We start from the raw sequence: 20,970 nt of genomic DNA on the forward strand, positions 1-20,970 counted from the left end.
AAAGTAATAGTTGTATGAGTAGACCAGAAGAGGATCAGACACAAAAGTTTTAGAGGCAGAAATGGCAAGATATGGCATCTGACTCGATAGGTGGTGACATGAAGTTAGGAGTCAAGGTTACAAGTCTAGGAGACTATAAGAATGATGGTATCTTTAACAGAAATAGGAAAGTGTGGGAAATGAATGAATTTTCAGGGAAGGAGAGAAGATAAGTTCTGTTTTTAATTTGTTGAGTTTGAGATGCCTCTGGAATGTCCAATTTAGTTGTTTTGTGGGTTGAAACTCAGAGTAGAGAATAAGGTCACCAAGGAAGAAAGGATTGAAGATTTTTTAATGCTGTAGGAGAGTTGAGACATTTTGTGTGGGAGGGATTGGGGGGTAGGGGAGAGAGAAAATGATTGAGGTTTCAGTCTGCTGGGGAAAATGGTAAATAATTAGTGAAGATTTCTGAGAACTAGTAGCATATCTAGATCTATGCATTGAAAGGAGTCTAGTGGCAGAATTAGGAAGGTAGAGGTGGTAAGACCTTTAAAGAAGCTATTACAATAGGCCAGCCAGGTGATATTAAGGATATAAATTAAGGTCATAGCATTAAGAGTAAAATGAAGAAATAGATAAGAGAAATATGGCAGACAAGGAATCAGAAAGCCCAACTCATGTCTTTGGATGTGAGAAGCAAGGACCCTCGGATCATAGATTTTGCTCTAGAGGGGATCTTAAAGGCCATTTAGTTTCATTTTACAAATAATTTATTCCCAGAGGTTACTTGACTCATCAAAAATCCTGGAGGTAAGAAGCTGTTGAACTGCATCCCCAGTTTTGCTAATGAGGTCACAGTCAATCTTTCTTTAATGTCTATACTGGCTTTTCCTTAACATGGAAACAACTCATACATATTTAAGTGTCATAAGTTCATAGAACTACAAGTGGAAAGAGCTTTAAACGTCATAAAATCTAATCCATTATTTTTACAAATGAGGCAACTGGGATCTAAAGAAACGGGGTGCTTTGTTCAAGGTCACAGTTATATGGCAGAGACAAGACTTGGCCCCAGCTTGAATATGTGTGTTCTATGTATCAAAAACTAGCACAAAATAAGTTCTTTGGGAATCCCTCTTTAGCTACTGACAATGAATGAATGAATAAAGAACCCTGAAGATATTTTGCCTGAAGAAAAGATAATATAGTGGGGGAGAGAGAAATAATAATTCCCTTTAAGTATTTGAAAAATTACAGGTAAAAGTTACATAGAAGGAGCTTTCATTCCAATATCAGGAAGGAATCAAGATGTTATATAAATAACTATGATCTATGCTAGGCATTGTGCTAAGCACTTCACTATTATCTCATTTGACCCTAACAACAACCTTGGGAAGCAGGTGCTTTTATTATCTCCATTTTACAACTGAAGAGACAGAGGCTAATGTTAAAGCTGAAAGAAACCTTAAAAACCCTCTAGCCTAATCCCTTTATTTTACGTGTATGAAAATTGAGGCTCAAAAAAAAAAAAAAAATACTTGCCCAAGATCACACATGTAATAAAGGGCAGAGCTGAATTTCATCCCAGATTCCCTGATTCCAAAATCACTTTTCCCTGTCCGAAATTGTCTTACATTTGTTGCCATATTATTTGCCCTAGATGGGATATTAACATTTTATAATCTATGCCCCCTTCCCATAAATATTTCTTAAATTAAAACCCCATTTAATTGCATTTCAGGAATGGTCTCAAGTGAAAGCTTTATTTGACCCAATGCATAATTTATCTCTTTCCCTGAAAAACTGTTCTTTCTCAAATAGGAAAAGAAATAAAGGGATGTCTGCCTTGCAAGCCACCCCCTTCATTCTCATCACAAATGCACATGCATCCTTACAAGAGAAAGGAAAATCTATGGCAAGAAGCCTTTTCTGAATGGAACAATAAATCACAAGCTAGTCGGCTTTGTCCTCAGTCACTCTGTATGCAGATCAGGATTTGGAGAAAGGGTTAAGCACAAAGCCTTGTCTCCTCTTCTATCCCCTCACCCTTGTGCACAGGAAGACAGTCCAAGAGCATCTGATATTCACAGACAGTTGGACAGCAGCTGAGGTTTCATTAAGAATCCCACGTATGGCCATCAGTAGTGTATACCTCCATGTCCCCAAGAGCCGCAGGAGGGTGGAACAGATGGTAGAAATCATCCACACACAGTCATCAGGGGAACCTCAGGCCACATGCTTGGATTTTTTCTCAATGAACCGCACCAGAGAGTGCAGGGAGCATTTGATCCATATGACTGCAGCTGCTCAGTCCTCAGGGTAAGAGGGAGACCTTTGATTGGTGGGACGACTCAGGTTTTATTAATGGGTCATGCTGCAACACAACTAGGTAGAAACATCCTCTCTCCCAGGGGAAAGGAAGGAAGGAATAGAAAGAAAGAAAGAAAGAAAGAAAGAAAGAAAGAAAGAAAGAAAGAAAGAAAGAAAGAAAGAAAGAAAGAAAGAAAGAAAGAAAGAAAAGAAAGAAAGAAAGAAAAGAAAGAAAGAAAGAAAGAAAGAAAGAAAGAAAGAAAGAAAAGAAAGAAAGAAAGAAAGAAAGAAAGAAAGAAAGAAAGAAAGAAAGAAAGAAAGAAAGAAAGGAAGAAAGGAAGAAAGGAAGAAAGGAAGGAAGGAAGGAAGGAAGGAAGGAAGGAAGGAAGGAAGGAAGGAAGGAAGGAAGGAAGGAAGGAAGGAAGGAAGGAAGGAAGGAAGGAAGGAAGGAAGGAAGGAAGGAAGAAAGAAAGAAAGAAAGAAAGAAAGAAAGAAAGAAAGAAAGAAAGAAAGAAAGAAAGAAAGAAAGAAAGAAAGAAAGAAAGAAAGAAAGAAAGAGGAAAGAAAGAAAGAAGGAGGAAAGAAGGAGGAAAGAAGGAGGAAAGAAGGAAAGAAAGAAAGAAAGAAAGAAAGAAAGAAAGAAAGAAAGAAAGAAAGAAAGAAAGAAAGAAAGAAAGAAAGAAAGAAAGAAAGAAAGAAAGAAAGAAAGAAAGAAAGAAAGAAAGAAAGAAAGAAAGGAAGAAAGAAAGGAAGGAAGAAAGGAAGGAAGGAAGGAAGGAAGGAAGGAAGGAAGGAAGGAAGGAAGGAAGGAAGGAAGGAAGGAAGGAAGGAAGGAAGGAAGGAAGGAAGGAAGGAAGGAAGGAAGGAAGAGGAAGGAAGGAAGGAAGGAAGGAAGGAAGGGAGGGAGGGAGGGAGGGAAAAAAGAAAGAAGTAAGAATAAAAATAAGAGATGGGAACATTTTATAATCTAGACAATTCCATTTTTATAGATCACAGTGAAACATAATCTGCTTGGCAACAGCAGGGGCTCAACAAGACATGCTGCTTTCTGATTTATTTCTTTTTTCTGTCTCCATGAGAAATGACAAGGGAATTATTTCTACAGTTAACTTCCTCCTCCTCCCTCAGAGAAAAGACATACTACTTTCCTTATGTATTCTTTAGTAGTCTCCCTACAAAAAAGACCCTAAGAGCCGGCTTTCCTCATACAACAAGCCTCTGGAACAGATAGATAAATACATAAAGATTCCTCTTTTCCACTTTTTTGGGGCATTGTCCTCCTTTGCACCTGGTTCTGCCCTTTGATCAGCACAGATACCAACCCAGCTTTTTTTGTTTCCTGCCTCTCAGAGAAACCAATGAGCTATGAATGAGTGGGTGTGACTGAATTTATTCCTTTTACCTGTTTGCTATAATTCTCCTATTGAAAATTTTCTTAGCCTATTTCAAATATCATGAGGTTAAAAAAAATCACTACTTCCCAAAGTACAGCATGGAGAAACTGATGTATCTGCCCAATTTCTCCCAAGGATCATCTCTTTTTTAATAGGGTGGAGACAGGGGGAGAAAGAACTGGGGATTCCATAGCATGTGAAGGTATATAATACATTTACCATCTCAGCAGCACCCTATGAAATACATACTATTATTAACACTAATCCCATTTTCCAAAGAGGAAAAGTAAGACCTAGAGATGTTAAGTGAGCTAGTAAATGTCTGAGATGGAATTCTAAGCCAGTTCTTTGTATCTCTAAGCCTGGTTCCCAATGTACCCTACCACAGTACCTCTGAGAAGAACAGCTGTCACAAGTTCTAAAAGTAGGTGGAGGAGTAAGGGTCGAGAGCAAAAGAAACTACCTATTCTTTGAAGGGCTGTGACTCCATCATTTTCTAGGAAGAACTGCACCTTGTAGATCTAAATGTATTCATTTGCAGCTAAGTGCTTTGAAAGAAATAAATTGAACTCCTGGAAATAATTAAAACCAAGGAGGATGAATACATTTCCTCCCTGTTTTGGTCTCTTGGGGATGACTTTGACCTTTGCTTCTCTGTAACCACACTCCTCCTGCCCTTCACATGATTCACTGGATTTTCCTTGAAAATCATTGGGGAGGGAGCAACCAGGCTTGCCCTTCAGCCTTTAACACACCTGCATTCTAAGCTGCAGAGCTCTCATCCCCAAAGCTACACAGCCAGCACTGCCTGTATTGCATTGCTCCCTTTCCCTCTCTCCTTTCTTCCCTCTCCCCATCTCTTCTCCCAACTGTCTCCTGTCTCTTTCTCTCTCTCTCACACACACACACAAGCATATTCTGCTTTCTTTTCTAACACTCCTCCTCTGTGCAAAAAGATCAGAGAATCTCTGATTTGGAAGGGACCCTACAGGAGACCCAACTCCTACCCCAACATGAATGCCTTCTACAATATCCTTGAGAAGTGGACATAGTCGAATGCCTAGATTAAGTACAATAATGTATCACCAGCCCACCCAGCTTGCAATAGGTACCTAGAAATAGCAAACCTGAAAAGCAGTTCCATCCAGTAGGAGCTACGGAGAGAGAGGGAACTGTGGGAGCTCAGTGTGGATCACAACATAGCATTTTTTCATTCTTTTTGTTATTGTTTGCTTGCATTTTGTTTTCTTTCTCTTTTTTTCCTTTTTGATCTGATTTTTCTTGTGCAGCAAGATTACTGTATAACTATGTATACACATATTTCATTTAACATATATTTAACAAGTCTAACATTTTGGATTAGTTGCCATCTAGAGGAGGAGGTGGGGGGAAAGGCCTGACACCTATCTGTACTGTTGATACTGTGACAACCATTTTACAGATGAAGAAACCAAGCCTGAGAGAAGTTACCTGACTGCCAAAATAACAGGCTTAGTAAGATCTGAACCTATATTTGAATTTAGGATTTCCTTTTTCTGGGTCTAAAACTCTGTCTACTACATCAGCTAGATGTCTCAGTAATTAAAGAGCAAAACCTTGAATCAGGAACAACTGAGTTCAAATCCAGCCTCAGATAACTATAGACTGTTTGACCCTCTTAATTTCTGTCTGCCTCAGTTTCTTCATCTGTAAAATGATAAAAAATATAACAGTAATTATCTCTACCTCCCAAGGTTGCCAGGAGGATAAAATGAGATGTTTACAAAATACTTTCCAAATTTTAAATCATAATTCAAATGCTAGTTATGTGTATACATATGATATATATGTATATCAAATATAATTATACCAACATATCACTAAAAAGATTTATTATTTATATTATGTGGTGATGTCATATACAATATATTATTTATTATTATTATTATTATATCAACCAACTTTTAAGAACTGGCATCCCACTGGACAACTTGGAGCTATCTTTTCTTCACTGATGAGTTACAACCAATGTCATTTAATGAAAATGCAATAATTGAAAAGGTTTAAAAGTACACATTATCTCTTTTGGGTAGATGCACTCACAAGTTCTTCTTCTTTAACATTCAGCCTCTAACAATCACTGGTATTGTAACTGTAATAAGAAGTAGGATGAGATTTCCAGATAAAATTAGGCTAATTTATAGGAAATGAGCTTCTGGCAAGGTCTAGAAAATGGGGACAGTGCAGGATTTCAAAGTTATAAAGGATATCAGAAGCTATCCAGGACAACTCTACTTGAACAGGAATGCTTGCTACGTCTTTACTGACAAAGGGTACCATACTGCTGGAAGCCTTCCAGGAGGCATCTCTTTAATGTATGAATAGATTGCTCTGGTTGCCTTACTTTGGGCTAAAATCTACCTCTTTGTAGCATCCACATGGGGCAGTTAATGCATGGAGTTCTGGCTCTGGGATCAGGAAGACTCAACTAGCCAAGTTCAAATCTAGCCTGAGATACTTATTAGTATGTGATACTGGGCAAGTCACTTAACCTGTTTGCCTCAGTTTCCTCATCTGTAAAATCAGCTAGAAAAGGAAGCAGCAAACCACTCCAATATCTTTGCCAAGAAAGCCCCAAATGGGGTCACAAAGAGTCTGAAATGATAAGCTTTCACCGTTGGCTCCTAGTACCAACCTCTGATGCTCAAACAACAAGCCACCTTAGTATATTTTAAATATCAATGGCTCTGAAGTCCCTTGACCTAAGTTCAACTGCTTCTTCAGATGGCTGTGTGACCTTAGATATCTAGCAGAATTAGACTTTACCCGTTTAAATCATAATTGAAATACTAGTTGTTATATGAAATTATCATCACCATTATATAAAATGTAATTATATCAACTTATATCTGTAAAAAAAAAAAAAAAGTTTATCTATAAAATGACAGAATTAGACTAGATGGTCTCCAAGATCTATTTTGACTCTAGAAGTAAGATCCTAAGTGTCACCTTAGAACAGGCTTATAACTACTGTGGATCTCAATTTCTTTATCCATAAAATGGGTCTGTGTAAGGGGAAGTTGGGTTGAGTGACCTCCAAAGTCCCTTTCAGATGTGTGATCATCTTCCCCACTATACATATACAAATATCATAACCAAGCCATTATTTTTCTCTTCTCCAAGCTAAAGATTCCCCATTTTGGTTACCTCCCAATGTACCTTGTGCAGTCTTATTAGACTGAAAGCTTCTCATGCTCGAGGACCTATTTTAACCTATGTTATGTCCCCAAAGCTTCGCCCTTGATAAATGCATGTTGATTGATTGGTTGATAGAAGTTAGGAAATAGGATTCTAGTCCTCCTGACTCAAACATTAATTTCCTCTATGACCCTAAACAACATACCCCCACCTCCGACTCCACATCTGTACAATAAGGGGAAAGGGAGCAGATAAAAATAAATAAACTCAAAGCCACTTTGCAGATCTAACATTCTACTACTTTAAAACATTAGCTTTAGTAATTGGCATGCCTAGGCAAGAAGCCTACCCACAAAAGATTTAGCATTAGGAAGAACTAAAAATCAAAAATCAGCATGAGGCTAGAGCACTGACTTTTTAAAGAGTAATCCATAAAGAGATCATGAAGGAGCAAAAGGGACCCACATGTGGAAAAATGTTTGTGGCAGCCCAATGACTGGATGCCCATCAGTGGGAGAATAGGTGAATAAGTTATGGAATATGAATGTGATGGAATATTATTGTTCTGTAAGAAATGAGCAGCAGGATGATTTAAGAGAGAGCTGGAGAGATTTACATGAACTGATGCTGAATGAAATAAGAAGAACCAGGAGATTATTGTACATGGCAACAACAAAATTATAAGATGATCAATTTTGACGGACATGGCTCTTTTCAACAATGAGATGATTCAGGTTATGTCCAATGGTCTTTTGATGAAGAAAACCTTCTGCATCCAGAGAGGACAGTGGAAACTGAATATGGACCACAACATAGTATTTTCACTTTTTGTTGTTGTTTGCTTGCATTTTATTTTCTTTCTTATTTTTTCCCTTTTGTATATTTTGTATACATATATATTGTATTTTGTATATATTTATTTATATTATATATTATTTATATATATATTGTATATATTTGTATATATATTGTATATATGTATTTTATATATATATATTGTATACATATTTTGTATGTATAGGAGAATTGCACATGTTTAACATATATTGGATCACTTGCTGTCTAGGGGAGGAGGTGGGGGAAAGGGAGGGGAAACAATTATAACACAAGGTTTTGTAAAGGTGAATGTTGAAAATTATCCATTTTGAAAATAAAAAGCTTTAATTAAAACAATTAAAAAGATTGCTCTTTGGATTGGATGCCATTAAAAAAAGAGAGAGAGAGTAATACAGAACACAAAAGAAACATAATCGGAGTCTCTCTCTGAGTCCAAACCTACCTTCAAGCCCAGTTCTGTATCCATCATTGATGAGCAAAACCTGAGAAGTAACTAGGAGTCCTAGACAGACAATCTGATGAGTCACACTGGGAAAATGTAAGGACACAGGATTGGAAATCCCTGCCAGTTATAGAGTAATAAGTGAGGAAAAGCAAAGGAGAGATGCTCCAAGTCCTAAGTCCCCTGGCCAACTAGATATTGATCCATCAAGGAGTGTAATCATAAGCAGAGCAGCCTTTGGAGATTGATTTATTGATTACTTATGAGTCACTAAAAGTGAGCTCTAAATCTAAACACCAGAACTGTGTTCATTGAACTTCTGGATTTGGGGTTATGCTTATAGACTGGTTTGGAGCTATGGAGCTCTATGAAAAAAAAAAAAAAAAAAGAATGGCTAGCCCTTATGGTAATTATTTTAACACATATTGATTTCCTTTTTCTTTCTATGATTATGTGCAAGTAAGCCACATGTCTGTGACTGACTGTCTTATGCCATTTTTATGTGTGACCGAAGCTCAGGGGAAGAAAAAAGAATAGTACTTTCCAAAGGAGTGAGCCATAAGTAAAATCCTCAAATACCATATCCCTGGAATAACAATATGAAAGGGGCAGAATTGGGGGACTGTTATAATTAGCTTCCTGAGAGCCATGGAGGATTTGACATTGCCATTAAGTGACCTCTTCTATCAGGTGGGTCATCACTGAGGCAAGCAGAGGATTACCACTGCCTATCATCATCACAAAGTAGGATCAGCCGCTTGGACTCCTGGGACCAGAAAACTTGTAAGATCACAGAATCATAGGTTTGGATCTGGGAGGGACTTTAGAGGTCATTTAACCTATCTCCTCCTTTTACAGGTGAGCAACTCATAGGTTTGGAGCTGGGAGAGAAGTTCTTTCCTTTTACAAGTGAGGCAACTGAGGCACAGCTAGAATAAGAGGCGTACCCAGGTCAGGTTTGAAAGTGTTAAAAAGGCAAGTTTCAAACACGTTTTCCTCATTCCAAGCCCAACCTTCCATCCATTAAAGTACACTGACTTTATCATTACCCTAGTTAAGTCTGATGTTGATGCTGACATCACAATTGCAATATTTTTTCTTTCCTCTGTCAAAGCATGATGGTCCCTTTTGCCATCTTCCAAATCAAGACGTATTTAGCCCTCTATTTCCATTAAGATCCTTGTGTTGTCTTAGATCTATTTTCCTTATATTACTTTTATCTTCTTGTACTCAAGAGTTTGTCTGTAGAGTCTTCATTAATGGTTATTTCTTTTCTCAATTCCCACCACACACACACACATCTTGAGTTAGAAGCAGCTTATCCCTTCCTTCCCATGGCTACTTTTAGACCCTTCCTGTGCAGCCATTATTCAGGCATCTCTCCTCCTTTAAGGATTATTTTATCTACTTCTTGTTCCTCTAAATGATGACTCTGCCTCCTTTATCATTTATTCAGTATCTGGCTCACAATCCAGTTCTTTTCTCCAATCTTTGGCTCCCTTGGAGACTTCAATATGTATATTTGTTTACATCCTTCAAGGCATCTAACTTTCCGGTTCAATTTCCTTCCTGAATTTCCATTACCTACATCTCCATTCCATATGAAATATCTCCTGGGGTATCATCCCAAACTATTTTAACTATATAATACATAGAAAGTTAATTCGGTAATTCTATCCTGATCATATTCTCTCTCTTTCCATTTCCCTCTCTGACTCATTTCTCCTAAATCTATATTTCATTCCCATTAGAGCCGAAGTCACTTCCCCTAGGTCTATCCAGAATTTCTTCCATTCTCAGTTTTGAATCAATATTACTTTTTGCTCTTGAATTTCTTGCGATTCACCATTCATGTGAATGACAAATTCAGTCCTGGATTAACCTCATCACCTGCCTGTGCCTCTTTTTTTAAACTACTGAACTCTTTTACGGATTTTACCTGGGGTCTTATGCTGCATGGATGTTCTTTTATTCTCCTTTTGTTCATTTTTTGATTCCTGTGATGATGATTCCAATAGTAGCCTACTGCTAAATGTATAACAACTAAATTTCTGAGGGGGAAATTCTAGTAGCTAGTATTTATATAGTGTTTTAAGGTCTTCAAAAATCTTTATAAATATTGTCCCATTTTACATGTTTCCATTTTATAGATGAAGCCATTGAGGAATATAGAGGTTAACTAATTTGCCAGGTGTCACAAGGCTATACATATATGAGGATGGAATTTAACTTTAGACCCAGAGCTCTATCAACTGTGCCACTTAGCTGCCTTAGAAGCATGCTTTTAAGTTTGATCTGCATGGTTATCATTTCTTCCACCACTTTCTTAAATCTAGACAATCAATAAAATAACAAATCAAGCTCTGATCTATAGCATTGGCTGATTTTGAGATATAAGTATTCACACTGAAAATATAATAATTATCTCTCATATGGCTTCAAGCTGGCACCAGAATTGAATTAGCTGGTTCCAAACTTTGTTTTCTCTCCTCCAGCCTCCAGTGACTCTCCATCTCCCGCCTCTAACAACTGATAACTTTACCTACTGCTTTATTGAGAAAATTGGGACCAAGCCTCATCAAGTCCCTCATATTTCCTACTCCATCACTACAAAATACTTCTATATCATCAACCATTCTTTCCCCCAGTGTTTGAAGAAGAGGAAGCCATTCTCTTTGACACGGTTAATCTTTCTACTTCTGCACATAATTCTTAGGAAACTTGAGGCAAGGAGGACAATTAAATGGCTATTTTTACAATAGTCCAGTCAAGAGGAAATAGGCTTGGATGAGGGGGTGCTGTGCAAGTTGAGAATAGAAGAAAACATATATGAAAGATTCTCTAAAGGTAAAAATGACAAGATTCAACAAGTAGATGGATATGTGAGGTGAATGCAAGTGAACATCCAAGGATGATGACAAGGTTACAAGCCCAGTGTCTAGGGAAGATGGTAGTATCATCATCAGTAATAAGGATGTTAAGTAGAGGGGAAAGTTGGGTAAGAATATAATGAATTTTCTTTTTGATCTATTGATTTGAGATGCTCACAGAACATCCACTTCAAGGTAGTTGATGATGTGGGATTGAATCTCAAGAATGAGGTAAGAGATGAATATGTGGATCTGGGAATCATTTGCACAAGAATGATAGTTGAGCCTATGGGAACTGATGAGATAACCAAGAAATATTGGTTGTTGTCCTTTGTTCTCAGAGGACCAAAATGACATGACTATGTTAGAGTCAATTTACAGTATGTCCGACTATAGCTGATCAGATCAATACGAGCTCTGCTACATGTCAGACCTAAATAGTCCCTATGAGCATTTTGGATGGACTCTAAATTTGTACATCCTGTATTTCTTCTAAGCTAATTCAATTCTGCTTTGCTCATAGAACACAGCACCTTTTCTGATGAGGGCACACCATACTGGGCGGTCCTGTGCCAGTGTCTCCCATGTCATACAATGGAGAGAACTTGAGAGTATCCTTGTGTTGCTTTTTGAGAAGACTGTTGAGGACAGAACCTTGAAGAATATTTACAATTAGTGGGAATGATCTAGGTGAAGATTCAACAAAAAAGCTTGAAAAGGAGTAGCCAATAGGAGGAGAAACAGGAGAAAGCAAACTTATAAAATCCTAGAGAGGAGAGAAAATCCTAGAGAAAAGGGTTTTTGATGATGCTGTCAAATAGTATACAGAGGTCAAGAAGGATGTGAATTGAGAAAAAAAAAAAAAAAACTATTGCATTTAACAATTAAGAGCTTTGAAGAGATTTTCAATTGAATGATGAAGTCAAAAGCCAGAAAAAGAAGAAGAGATATAAAATGATAGCTTTGAAGGATAATTGGATTAAGTGAGGACTCCTTAATCCTTTGAGAGAGACATAGCTCTGTGCAAGGAAAGAGCCAGTCCATGGAGAGAAAGTTAAGATTATAAAGAAGAGATTAAAAAGCAACCTTCTGGAGAATCAAAATAGTGTACAGAGAGGCTTCACTTGGCAAAAAGAAAGGATATCTCCATGAGAGTTAGAGATTAAAAAAAAAAATTATCTGGTTAATGGGAAAAGAAAAGGAGAATGATGGAACTATTTACCCTTTTTATTAAATGAAGAAACTGAGAGTGATAAACCTATCAGTAGATTAACCTAAGTGATTTATTTACCCAGAGTTACACTAGAAGCAAGCATATGTCAGGATTCAAATTCATGTCTTTCTAATTCTTAATCCAATCTTCTAAAGAGAAAACATACACACACACACACACACACATTCATATGGAATTCTAAATTTTGATCAACTTTCTGAACTCTTGGTCCACTTGGTCTCAGAATTTAGACACTTAGATTTATTCTTCCCATCAAAGTGACCTTCATCGTAAAGAACAATTAACTAAAGCCAGGTCACTGGACAGGCCTTGTTCTTTTATAAATGTTAAGTACCATTAGCATCCATTTGGCATTTTCAACAGCTTCTCTGGAACCCACAAAACGCATTTCTAACCCCATTTTTATCTGCTGACTGGGACCACTGTAACCTTTAGGAAAAGTTCTGATAAATGAGGAAACATCCTTTAACTGCTAACATAACAAAATGCATGGGAAAGAGACGTGAGTGGATGAAATAAAATTAAGAATGGAAGGCAATGGGGGGGGGGAAACAAGAATGGATATAGATGGAAAAGAGGGGAGAAAAATGAGAAGTTATAAGAACTCAAAAATTGCTTTGGGAGAATAACAGCTCAGATGGATATGATATGACTGTGCCTCAAGGACTCATAAATTGCTTGAACTGGAAGAGTCCTTATGGATACAGACATAATGGGATTTAGTGAAAAATCATGGGCAAGTTAACAAGCATTTATTAAGTGCCTACTGTGTTCCAGGTACTGTGCTGAGGGGATAAAAATATAAGCAGAAAGAAATATAGTTCCTGCCTTCAAGGGCTTCAAAGGGGAAATGAATATATTAAACAAACAAACAAATAAATAAGTAAGTAAAAGGGAGTTGAAGGGAATGGTATCTTTAAGGGGCACAATGGCAAAGTATGTAGTGTCATAAGCATAGCCAGGAAGGGAATGAAGGATGGCTAATCTGGGTCCTTTTGAAAAATGGACGCTCCTAAAGGAAGTCAACACTGGGAAATAGGGACTGGAATGGCAAACTGAGAATACTTCCGGTTTTAAAGGAAATTTCAGAGTCAGAAAGTGAATTACATTTGGAGGCCAAGAATCTGACTTCAAATTCCAGTGTGACCTTGTGAGGATCTTACTGTGGTCCTCATTTTTGTCATCTATAAAATAAGGATGTTAAGTTAGATGATCTTGAAGGTGTCTTCTAGTTCTAAAGGCATGATCTAGTTCATCTAGGTAAATCCTTTCATTTAATAGTTAAGAGAAATGAGGAGCAAGAGGAAAAACTCACTCAAGAACACACCTTTAATCTGTGGTAGATCCAGGACTGGGATTCATGTCTCCAGAGCAGGACGCCCAGATGATTAGTGATTGAAGGAATCATTTTCTTGTTGTTCAGGAATAAATGTAATCTATGATAAAATATAAATTTTTATTTGCTGATAATTTATATCCTTTTATTCATTTTTTTATTACTACAACTTTATTAATACTTATTATTATTACTTTCCAAAACCCTACGACTTCTCCACATTCTGCCCTGGCTATCTTCTTGCCATTTTTCTGGCTACTACTATCCTCTGAACCACCCAATCCTTGCCATCCTTAGTGCAACAGCACCTTCATAACCAGACACAATGTTCTAGGGACCTTAACTTCCTCAGCTTTGACCATTTATCCTGGGTCCCTACACTGTTCTGCATTAGTGAGAGCACTGCATGGACCCCTATAATTAGCCACCCAGCTAAGCTTCATGTTCCACCCCACCCGTCTTCTTGCCATCTGTCATGTTGATACAACGTGCTTCTCTCTCTCACTTTGCATTTCTGAAACCATAATTCTATATTGCTATTGTTATTGGAAAGGGTAGCTCAAGCAGTTCCTTCCATGACTCCATTCACCATCTTTTGACCAAAATGTACTCCTCTCCTTGCCACTAACCCATATACTATGTCTGTTTTTATTAGACTGTAATTTCTTGTGGACAAGGATTATAATTATACTTGTATTCCCAATGCTAAGCATAAATCTTGGGATATCATAAGTGCTTAATAAATGCTTTTTTCCATCCATTCATTCATTCACTTCTACTCCCTTCTCTCTTCATCAATTTAGATTTTAGATCATAACTTCCATCAGACAAGTGAATTATTAAAGTCATAGATTTAGGGATACTTAATTCCATGGGCACTTACATATTTATGAATAGTATGAGCCTGAGCAAGTCTCAATCTCAGATAAGAAAACTGAAGTCCAGAGAATATTTGCAAGAGATGTCAAACGGTCACTAAACATTTATTAAGCACCTACTATGTGCCAGACATTATGCTAAGCACTGGAGTTATAAAGAAAAGCAAAAGACAATTCCTGACCTTGAGAAATTCATTGTCTAATGAGGGAGACCACCAGCAAAGAAATCAGCACAAAAAAGTTAAACATGGGATAAATAGGAAATAATTAACAGAGGAAAGGTATTAGAATTGAGAGGAATGAATTTAAAAAAAAAAAAAAAGACTTCCTATAGAAGATGAGATTTTAGTTGGGACTTAAAGGAAGCTAGGGAAATCAATAAACAGAGAGTCAATAGGAGGGAAAGCATTCTGGGTAAGTGGGCTGACCAGAGAAAATGCCCAGAACTGAGAGATGGAGAGGTAATGTGTCTTACTCATGAAACAACTAGGAGAGCAGTCACTGGATTGAAGAATATGTGATAGATGAAGGAGAAAGGGTATAAACTGTAGAATATGCTATACTATAATCTGAATGTAATGAGTTTACATTTATTTTGTAAAGGTAAATAATAGGCTTTACTTTCAAATTGAGATTCGAGAGTTTCCATAGATCTTGGTAATATTAAGAAGCAAAAAAGTATTGTGAGTTTTTTTTTTTTAATGTTGTTCTAGTACTTCTCATGCACATACTAAGGTTAGATAAAATTTCTTAAAAGATGCTGCCACATAGAAAATCCTAATATTCTTTAACACGTTGCCCAATTTTGAATATTGAGTGTATATTTGTGTGTGTTTATGTGTTCCTGCAGCAGCATAGTTGGGGATTCCCTTCTTCTCCATTACAAAACATATATTGTCAAGGGTCATGGTCTTTGAATCAAACCTTAAATGTCATTGTTATATCTCCCTTTTAATACAGATAATAGGGACCAATTGTCATACTTTACTGCCCTCCATGCACCTATCATAAAAACAGTTATCAGCAGGTCTATATTCTTTATTAAAAATTATAATATTTGTTTTTCATTCCTTCCCCCTTTACTGCAATAGTTAAGGTTGACATGGTAAATCAGTGTCCAAATATTAGCTTGTTTACATTTTGGTGCCAAAGTTAAACAGCATTATTTGTTTCCCATGCCCAACCAGATGTTCTTGTTCAGGATAATCCACATGTTTTCCCCCTAAATTCCTTTGGTGTCTGAGCATTATCCCTGACTCTCCCCAAAGGCCCTTTCCTTTCAGCTACTTACTTATGGCTATCCTTTGAATTAACTTAATTATAGGAGGAGATGGGGAAAGAGCATGGGGGCCCAACAACATATCTGAAGTCATGAAACAACATTAAATTATCTCTGCTGATGCCAATAGCAATGAAGAATGCGTCCCAGGAGCTGTACAGCTGAAACAGGCTACTGCTGTCTCCTTGTCAGTCAAAGGTTTTCAGTAAACATGTTGGAATGGGATGCATCACTGGAAAATGCTAGGAGGAAAACCACCTTTCAGCCTGTCAGATTAGATGTTTAGCCTTAAATCAGGAGGATTAAGCTAAATGCATTCTGCTGAGATTGTGAAGTAGGAAAGAATTTCCGGCTATTTACTGGAAGGCAAAGGGGTGGGGGTGAGTGGGAGAGGACATTTAGGAGAAGTTGGTGAAGGAGGGGAAAGTGACAAGAAAAAGGAAGAGTAGAGTCTTCTAACATTTAATTTTTGTTTATGTAGCATGGTAGATGAGATAACATGGCATCTGGTTCAAGTCCCTCTAATAAATACTGGCCATGTGATATCAGACAAATCTCTTAAAACTCTCAGTGCCTTAGGAAATTCTCTAAAACTGTAAATTGTTAAAAAATAAAAAAATAAGAAATAAAATAAAATTTAAAAAAAAATAAAATTATAAAGTGCAGTGGTGTTAAGAGTTTCCTCACTTGGATGTTCTCTCTAGCAATGAATCACAAGTCTGATCCATAATATTCCCTTGTGTATGTTTTATCTCCTGAATTACAAGCTCCAAGAGGGAAAGATTTTGTCTTTTTTTTTTTTTTTTAAATCTCCCACAATGTCGGCAGAATGTACATACTGAATGATTTTGGATTCCCCTCCTCTCCTCTTCAAGACACATATGGTCAAGGTACTAAATCCCTCAGTGGATAGGAGATCTCATCAACATGGATGCTTCCACCAATAGTACAGATTGCAAACTAGTCAATCAATAAGTATTTGTTAAATGCTTATTATCGAGCAAATGCTCTAACGGCTGAGAATGCAAAGAAAGGTAAAATATAGTTCCTGCTCTCAGGAAACTCAGAGTTTAATATGCAAACAAATACATACAACCACACTGTGTACAGGATATATAGGAAATAATCAATAGAGAAAAGGAACTAGAATTAAGTGGGATTGGTAAAGGCTTCCTGCAGGTGGGGTTTTAGCTGGGACTTGTTCACATTCTCCAAAATGAGTCTGGGTCCATCCAAAATTCTGGGTCTCTTTTAGGCTTCTTATTCCCGAGTCATGAAATTAAAAAAAAAAATGGATTACTGTATTTCAATATAATTGATTTACTTTATAATTTAATCTATCTCATGCATTAAAAAAAAAAAGATTCTGAGAAGTACATAGATTCTACAAGGTTAATGAAAGGTTCTATTACTCAAAAAAATGTTAAGAGTACTGATCTAGGTAGCAGTTAATGTTTCACAGGTTGATCAGAGGAGTTTCCGAGTCAACCTGATTAGCTTCAAGATGATGAGTCTTTAAGACTCATTATGAGCATTATGAGTTAGCCATTCCTTTGTTATTTAGACTCTAAAAGAATATCAACTGAAGTCATATCCTTTATTTCTTCAACTCTTTCCCCCATTTTTTGGAGGAGGTCAATTCCCCAAATACATGAATGTTGTTTAGCACCCGAAATTGCACCAAATAATAATTGTCACTCAAGTCCTTCCCATCCCCCAAATCCAACTTGGAATTATAGACAAAGGAATATAAAACTATCTATACTTTTTGAGCCAGAAACACCACTACTAGATCTATTTCCAAAATTGATTAGGGAAAAAGGAAAAAGACCTATATGTTGTAAAACGTTTATAGCAGCTCTCTTTTTTGGTGGTAAAGAACAAAAAACTATAAGGAATGCAGTTGGGGAAGAGCTGAACAAGTTATGGTATATGATTTTGATGGAATACTGCCATGCTATAAGAAATGATGAGCTCGATGATCTTAGAAAAACATGGAAATAAAATAATGAAATGAGCAGAACCAAGAGAACATTGGATATTGTTTTAAGAACGACTGAGTGAATAAGTCATTTTGACTATTATAAATACTCAAATTAACTATAAAGGATATATAAAGAAAGACATTATCTGCTTCCAGAGAAAGAGCTGATAAATAGAAGTATGTAAGTGTATATTTTATATATATATATATGTATGTTTGTGTGTGTGTATACACACACACACACACACATATACCTGCTTGTGTTTCATAGTAGCCATCTCTAGGGTGGGAAGGGAAGAAAAAAAAAAGGAAATTTGCATGATAATTTTATTATATATTTAAAAGCAATAGCAAATTACACATAATTGATTTGCAGTTCATGTGCAATCATCTTTTTTTTTGAACTATGATATGTAATATAATTGCTTGTTTTATTTCATTCTTAAAAACAAAACAAAACAAAAAAAAAAAAAAAAACCTGCCAGCCCCTCCGTTAAACATCACCCAGAAATCCAATTCAAGTTTTATTTGACTTAACTTTCACATTTCTTGGGACTGGAGAATATAATCATGTTTCTAACATTGGAAGGGTCATTAGAAGTCATCTAATCCAGTCCCCTTATTTTATAGATGAGGAAAACAAGCTCCAGAAAAGAGAAGTAATTCCCTGGAAAGTTATCTTTTTCAGTTCAGTCCTAGAATGCATACTTGGAAGAGTAATAATCATCCTAACTTCTAGGCAATGGTCATAGCAACATTCAGTGTCTTAAATTCTATCCCTCCATCTGACATTCATGTCTGTGTTCTTGGTAATGTTGATTGAATTCTTTTCATCAGACTTTCAACTAATATATTGATGTAACGGTACTTAGCAACTCCCAGGGAAATGGGACAAATCTTCATATTTACAAAGAGCTTTGCAGTCTAGATCTGGAGGCAATTGGCATTAAATGACTGCAAAGATTTAAATATTCTTTCTTTAATGAAATACAATTCTATTCTAAATTACCTTTCATTGTACAGGCAAACTGATTATGTAATCCTGCCACAAGCTGAATAATAGGAAGAAAATCCCAGGGTGGTCATTTCATATTTGAGCATAGGAGACTTTACTCTGCTCAGCCCTTTCTGACAGTTAATGAGCGTTAATAAAATTTATTACATTAATCAAAATAGAACTGTTTATTTTCCTCAGCACAAACCTGAGAGGAATTCATAATTATGTTTTTCCGAGTGACTTTATTTTTTGTCCAATTGGAATGATTTGGTAAAACTCAAAGAGAAATTTAAGTTGATACATATTCATTTATTCATTTACTCATTCATCTATCCAAATGGATTCATCCAGGTATTATTAATTCAATAAAATGCTTATTAAGTTCCTACTGTGTGTAGAGCACCGGACAATGAGTAAGATATAAAATTTAGTTAAAACAAGACATCTCCCCTCCTGGGGCTAGAGACTAGAAAAGGGGCAGGATGGAAGAGCTTCCAAAGGAGACACTCTCTACCATTTCTGGGTCCCACAAAGCACTCTCATAGACTCAATATGTATTGTTTTTCTAACACTCCAAGAAAAAATGGGTGCAAAGTCCTTCTGCTTGCTGTAGAGACTGAGAGCAACTGATCGATTTTGTTCTTCCCTAAGTCTTCTGTTCATCTGAGGAAGAGGTTCAAGCAAAGGGAAGAATCAGGAAGAGATTCTGTTGAAAAGAAGATGCAACTGTCATCTTTGTGCTAGGAAAAAATGAAAGGGAAAATAAAGTTCCAATTTTTTAAATTAAAAACTTAACAATTGTCAATAAAAACAAAGAACCAAAGACATATACAAGATAAGGAGGATACATAAAATTCTTAGTATTTAACAAAGAAAAACCAAGTAAACTAACAAACAATAAACAAAAAAAAAAAAAAAAAACAATGGTTTTTTTCTATATACTCTTCTAGGTCTGGCTGAATTTCTACTACTGATTTTCCTTCCTCCCGTCTTCCCTTCTTCTCTTCCTCCCTCCCTTCCTCCTTTCCTTCCTTCCTTCTTTTCTTCCTTTTTTCCTTCCTTCTTTCTTTCCTTCCTTCTTTCCTCTTTATAATGTGAAATTCTTTTGAATAGAGATTATTTCATTCTCTGTATCTGTATCCCTAATATCTAGTTCATGGCCAGATACATAGTGTTGATTGACCAATTAGTTCTTTCCTTCATGACATATCTGTAGTTGGTGTATAGGTTAGCCTTGTTCTACTGATTTTTTTTTTTTTTTGCTTCACTTTGAAAGGTCTTTCCGTATGTCCCTGAATAAATCATATTTGTCAGTTTTATGACACCATAATATTACACAATATTAACATATCATAATTTATTTAGCCTTTCTTTGATCAATGGACTTTTAGATTTAGGAAAAATTCTTCCAAATTCTTTTTTGCTATTAATAACACATTTATTTATGAACATTTTTCTATATATAAGTCCTTTTCCCCACTGTAGTTACAATTCTAGCACTGACACCACAGATTCAAAAGGTAATTCAGTTTTGTGTCCATTATTGAATAATTCCATGTTATTATAAAAAATGTTATATATTAGTTTGCAATCTAACAAAAAAAGTTTTAATGCCCATTTCCCCACAACCTTGTCAACATTGGATTTTATTATTCTCATAACTTTTATCATCTCAGTCTGTGTAAGGTACTATTTTAAGGATGCTTTGATTTGGTTGCATTTTTCTGATTATTAGGGAATTTGAGGGTTTTTTCTTTCAGTTATTCAAAAATTATTAATTATTATTAAAAATTTATATTTGGTTTTATACTTTTTTTTCAGTAGCAAGTGATGTCTTGAGTGAGAAGAGTAACAAGCATGAATTTGAGCTAACAGTATTTTCCCTAAAAATCCCTTCCATTTTCACATGTGCTTGAAGCAACACACCCATTCACACTCCCAAACTGTTTCATTTCATTGACTTTTGTCATTAACATAAAAATGTTTAAATATGGAAGAAACTTTGAATTTATATAGTAGAGGCTTCCCATTTTACAGATGATCAAATTTAAATCCAGGGATAAAATAACAAGCTCAAGATCACACATCTAATTAGAAGCTTTCCAGAGAGCATATAGCTAATTCTTAGTAGAAGTAGGAGTCTAACCCAGGCTTCTCTAATAGAAGGAAGGAAGGAAGGAAGGAAGGAAGGAAGGAAGGAAGGAAGGAAGGAAGGAAGGAAGGAAGGAAGGAAGGAAGGAAGGAAGGAAGGAA

The 20,970-nt window shown here is 36.2% G+C and overlaps 1 long non-coding RNA gene across 1 annotated transcript in view; it reads right to left on the reverse strand.

The window, feature by feature from the left end:
- LOC141544683 (uncharacterized) overlaps nt 1–20,970 on the reverse strand; it is a 285,498-nt gene that overhangs the window by 99,731 nt on the left and 164,797 nt on the right. Inside the window, exon 4 of the long non-coding RNA XR_012482757.1 lies at nt 13,571–13,679. This is a non-coding gene — a long non-coding RNA (uncharacterized LOC141544683). The remainder of the gene's footprint in view (nt 1–13,570; nt 13,680–20,970) is intronic.

Source organism: Sminthopsis crassicaudata, chromosome 5 (genome assembly GCF_048593235.1).
Source record: "Sminthopsis crassicaudata isolate SCR6 chromosome 5, ASM4859323v1, whole genome shotgun sequence".
Taxonomy (NCBI): Eukaryota; Metazoa; Chordata; class Mammalia; order Dasyuromorphia; family Dasyuridae; genus Sminthopsis; species Sminthopsis crassicaudata.